Here is a 6,161-nt window from a genome sequence, read left to right as displayed (position 1 = left end):
GTAAGAGGAGGAGGAGATTATTTGTTCAAGGGGATCACCAACTGAGAAATCGAACACCGCATACACATGCGGAATTAACCTTTTTTTCTCGTTATTTTTTATATTTGGTTTCAAGAGAAAACTAAGCTATCTTTCAAAGCAACCAAATTAGAGATCAATAGCAAGAGACTCATCATCTTAGTCGAACCATCAAAGAAGTGTAAGATCGATGCTCCATCGACACATAGAAAAGAACCCAAGAAATATAAATTTTTATTATTTCTCTTTGAATTATAATCTATGTTAATTGTTATTCAAAAGACATGAAACAGGATGACTACTTCGTTGGGGACTACTTTCTCCTCCGAGGAGAAAATTATATTGCAATCTGACACTAAGACACTCGGGTCTTTTGCTGAACCACTGGTCATAGAATTTGACCAAACGAAGATTGAGGAATTTATTTCCTCAAACCAATCATCAACAGCAACTACAAGGAGTTGTCACAAAATTCATCATAGTGCAAACCTATGGTCCAAATCAACCCCTGCATGTGTAAAGGCAACATTCGCCAAAGATGGTTTGAGCTTCGCTGGAAGCCAAAAGAGATCCAAGCCAAGAAACATCGTCCCTCGCCTTAAGTGAGGTCAAGATGTTCTCATGTTTTATGATTTTGGACATCAATCCACAACTCCCTTGGGGGCTTAATTTAAAGCATCTTGTGATGCTCACTATGCTTCCTCAACAAAAGCAAGGAATGGGGGTAACCCCTTATCCAAATTCTGGCAAGGGAATGACATCATTAATGGTGATTCGTCTGACCCCACTAAGCGAAGGTTAGGCCAACATCACCATAGGTGACTTTCGTGCTCTAAGACTCAAAGCAATGAAGTTGGCTCAAAAAAGGGCCATAAATCAATTCAACTTGGAACTCCTGGTGATTTGAGAGAGTTCTTATTTCTAAAGAGAGCTCTCTAATATCAGCATTGTGTGACCCTCAGGGATGTAGTCATGGCAGTTCAAAAGAATTGCCAATGCAAAACTATTCCTAAAAAGGGATTAGTATTTAATCATCTTAGTACAATCTGAAACCTTTGGAGGCTCAAACAAAGATGACATACCCAAAAGGGTAGGAATATACTCCACGAGTTCACAGTCAATACGACTAGTGTACTCTTAGGAGATGAAGAGGAAGATACCATCAGTCCATTTGAGCCAAGATATTCTCCTAGTATCAGAGGCATATTGCCAGAGACTAATAGTGTGTACCGCCACACTAGATCAAGACAAAGAGCTGTGATCCCTATTGATTATTCCCCCTCCCAGTGCATGCACCGTGAGCTTCATCTCAATGCGACCAGCCCACTGCTGGTGATGCTAATTCTGCTATAGCGTCAAATATTAATCCTAGTTCAAATCAAGAGCAACTATGGGTTACGGATATGATGGAGCAAGAAGATCTCCTCCAACAAATGGAAGCCCAAAGAAAAACTTCTGAAGAGTGATTTGAATGATTAGAAAAGATGATAGGTCAGCCAATGACAACATCTCAACCTCATCCGAGTTCTTCAAAGGGAAAATGACCAATTATTGAATTCTCCCCAGAAGAAGAACAAATGCATCAAGAAGATGCAGATTCTGATCATTTAGAATCAGAAACATCGACGCCTCCTAAATCAAGTCAGAAGGCAAAGATTCTCAAGGACCTTCAAAAATAGCTTAATGCTCTTTCTCAGCGAACTGAGCTAAAGATGGTTAGAATCACCCAACCTTATCCCATCAAGTGGAACATGGTTCTCTATCCGATGAAGTTTAATCCATTGATATTGCATACGTTTAATGGTAAAGGTTCTCCGAACTAGTACATCTACTACTTCCATAAACAAACTGAGAATGTAGTGGATAATAATGTCATTAAGGCATGACTTTTTATTGGCACTCTTTAGGGAGTAGCCTTCGATTAGTGTCAGAATCTGCCTGAGGGATTAATCAAGTTTTAGACTGATCTTGAATCTAAGTTCCTCTCACAATTCCATAAGGAACAATCGGATGTTACCATGGCTAAACTCCTCTCCCAAAAGCAAAGAGGATATGAGATAGTTAGGAAATTCATCAAGCGATTTCACAATTTGACATTACAGTGTCAAGATATAACATTGCTGATGCTACTCCAAACTTGTCGGGATAATTTCATGAATCATGTAGAAGCTCGTATGGGCATGGTAATGGCCCATACATGGAAGGACTTAATGGAGCGAGCTAAGATAGCAAAAAAATCATCAGAATGCTTCAACAAATTTTAACCCTGCACCAATTTCAAGGGGGGGAAAGGCAAATAAGGGCAGTCCTCCCAACTGAAAGACAAAGAGACTTTTGCGGTCAAGATCAAGAAACCCAATAGCTAGAAGAGGGAGTTTAGAAAGAACATTCAGTGTAACTACTTCTTCAAAGATGAGCATAAGGTGGCTATCTTTCACGTTATTAATAAGGGTAATCGGCTAAAGCTTCTTGAAGCCTGACACCCTAAAGAGATCGAAAAGACTGATGATTCTAACTACTATCTTTACCACAAAATATTAGGACACCTGACAAAAAAATGCTATATCCTCAAGTATAAGATACAGACATTTGTCGAGTCAGAATTCCTCAAGCTCAAGCCCAAGCAAAATAAATTCATGGCTAAAATGATGACTCTTCAATTTGGCTCCATGCCAGCAATCCAGGCCCAAGATGGAATTATCCCCATTCCCACTGTGAGGATGGAAGTGGTCAATCATGACCAATGAAACCAATTAAGCGAAGGTTTGGTCCCTCTTACTACAGCAAGAGAAGAAATGATGTGAGTACATCCCAACCTTCTCCAAGATAACCATTAGATTCTTCCAAACTCCAAGTCAAAGGGCAAACGCAAGATGAAGCCTTGCAACGTCATCTCCCCAATTATAGGAGACGAATCTTTGTGAGTCTCTTCACTCACTGACTCAGAAGAAGAGAAAATTATCATGATGGGGACAAGGTCTGACCTAGAGTATTTGAACAACTATGATTAGGCAGGACCCTCCATACAACATGAACCGACCAAGCAAAAATAGAATTGGTTCAACAAGGCATTGTAGCATCCCTCAGACGATCTGAAAGACCCTATTTTGATATGATAGCATGGCACAATTAGCAAATATCCTAGTTCGTACAACCTTATTTGAACTTCTACATTTGTCTAAGGAAATGAGGGAGGCTTTGAAAGAAGCTTTGAACGACAATAAGATATTCATCGCCCAGATGTCCGAACTATCCAAGTAGGGAAAACTAAGCAGTGCTATCAATATAAATGACAAACACCTTGTATCATGTTCACTCTAGATGATATGTTCATCAAAGACCATAATCACAACTGCCCAACCAATTATGTGGGATAGGTGATGGTCGAGAGGATTCACATCGACCCCGACTTTACTTTGAGCATACTCTCATTGAGACTATTGAGCTTTCTGGATATTCACCTCCACAATCTCTCAAAGACTACTACCACCATCTTTGGCTTCAACTCCAGTAGTATCTGATCTCTTAGGAAGATCCAAGTTAAATGTCAGATCAATAATTTAAAGATGAAAGTGACTTGTTATGTCATTAACGTTGAAAACCTTACAACCTGCTCCTTGGATGACCTTAGATACATTCCAATGTGATTGTCCCATCGATATTTCATTAATGTTTTAAGTATATCGATGAGCATGAGGTTCTTAAAAAGGTTGATGCTAAAAAGCATCCATTTAAGAGGTGGAGAATTACTTTACCGACTCTTTCTTGTGTGATAATAATCATGCAATCGAAATTGCTCTTCCCAATCATGGAGACAATGATAATAAAGCAAACAACAAGCTAGATCCGAATGATGACCCAGTCTGTGAAATAGAGCTATTTGTAGTTATCCTTGAAGAATATGTACAAACCAGTCATCCAAAATTAGCATGATTGAATCTTTAATGAAATCGTGTTTGCTTATGACTATCCTTTAGACTCCGAATACGAAAGCTCAAGATTCAAAGCTCTAATGTCTAGGCTAGCTTTAGAACCAACTTTGTACATGCATGCAAATGAGTCTTACTCAACTCATTGGTAGCTAGGTGACTCAAAAGATGCTACTTTCACGATCCAAGCTAAAAGGGACACTAAAATCCTATTGTCTTTGGAAAGGTTGAGCCGTGACCAAACTTACTAACCTCGGAGAAGGAAGCTAAAGAAGCTCCAGTGTTCTCTCGTACAGCTAGTAATCTCAGCATATGATGGCAAACATGGGGTATGACTTCAATCTAAAATAAGGAATGAATTTCAATCAAGGATCAAGAGTTCATCTAATCTCCTTTGTACCAGAATGGGAGGCTTTTGATTATTATAACCAAACTAAACATGGACTCGAATATATTTTCCCTAAAGCCGACTCACAAATAGGACCAGTATCTAATGATTTTCTAAGTAGCTCTTCGGATACATCTAACTGGTATTCTAACGTCATCATTAGAGCCATGTTAAATCAGCATTTGATGATTTTCTAAGTAGCTCTTCAGACACATCTAGTTAAGAGTCATTCTTTGAGACCAGTAAACCACTCATTGAAGATAAAGTGATCCAAGTTAACTAGGAGACGAAGCCAATCCTAAACCTATCTTCATCAACAAGAGTTTATCACTGACTGAGAAAGAAGAACTTATAACTCTCCTTCGCAAGTAATTAACATCTTCACCTAGAGTTACAAAGACATGCCTAGGTTGGATATTAATGTGGCCATATATTGCCTTAACATTGACCCTAACATTAAGCTGGTCAAGCAATAACAATGACGCTTTCATCTTGAGTTAATGAAGCAGATCAATAAAGAAATCTACAAACTCATTGAATGCAGGTTCATCCATGATGAAAAACATCCGAATTGGCTGGTCAACATCATCGTGGCAACGAAAACGAATGATAAAATCCGGACTTGTATTGGCTGCATTTTAATCTTGCTTTCCCAAAGAATGAATTCCCTCTACTATCATGGATGTCATGATTGACGAGATATGCAACTTTTAGAAACTGTCATTCATGGATGTGTTTTCTGGATACAATCAAATCAAGATGCATCCAGATGATTAGAAGCACACAGCTTTTAGGACACCTTGGGGTATTCTATTATACAATAATGCCTTTTGGTCTAAAAAACTAGAGCTGCTTACCAACACGCAATGAACACTATTTTTTGTTAGTATTTGTGAAAGATGGTGGAGTGCTACGTTGATGACCTCACAATCAAGAGTCGTCATAAGCAAGATCATGTCAATGACTTGAGGATAGTGTTCAAAATCATGAGAAAATAATAACTCAAGAATAACCCAACTAAGTCTTTCCTGGGGATATCATCAAGCAAATTCCTAGTGTTTATAGTAACAATTAAAGGAATACATATTCCAAAAAAGCGAAAGCCATCCAAGAGATGATACCTCTGAGAAAACTCAAAGAACTCAGAGGCTTGCAAGGGAGACTAGCTTACTTTTACAGGTTTATATCTAACTTGTCTGCCAACCCTTTCAAAGACTAATGATGAAGGGTGTTCCATTTTTTGGAAAGATGCTTGGCAAAGAGATTTTGATGAGATCAAGAATTATCTCACAAAGCCACATATCCCAACAACACTAGTTTTAGCAAAATATTTCTTAATCTATGTCAGGGTGATGGATTAATCCCCAGGAGCACTTCTTACTTAAAAGAATGACAATGGTCACGAGTAAGCCATTTATTATCTCAGTAGTACTATGATTGGTGTTAAGCATCAGTACAATCTGACTGAAGACGAATGTCTACCATTGATCTTCACAATTCAGAAGATGCGACATTACCTGATGGGTGAAGCCATTCATGTCATTTTAAGAGTCAATCCTCTATGAATACTCATGATGAAAACCAGATCTCTGAACTCCAGGTTAGCTAAATGGGCAATACTAATTTCACAGTATGACATGACATTTGTACTACAGAAAGCAACCAAAGGCCAGACAATAGCTGGTGTTTTAGCAGATCAACCAATCCCTGAATCTTCTAAGATTTATGAAGACATCCTAAATGAGTTCTTTAAGTCGAATGTTGTTTAAAGTCAACAAGTGTGGTAACTTTACTTCATTGACGCGTCAAGATGCAACCACAAAGGA

Source organism: Asparagus officinalis, chromosome 3, assembly GCF_001876935.1.
Source record: "Asparagus officinalis chromosome 3, Aspof.V1, whole genome shotgun sequence".
NCBI classification, from domain to species: Eukaryota; Viridiplantae; Streptophyta; class Magnoliopsida; order Asparagales; family Asparagaceae; genus Asparagus; species Asparagus officinalis.
This window is presented reverse-complemented; position numbering follows the sequence as displayed.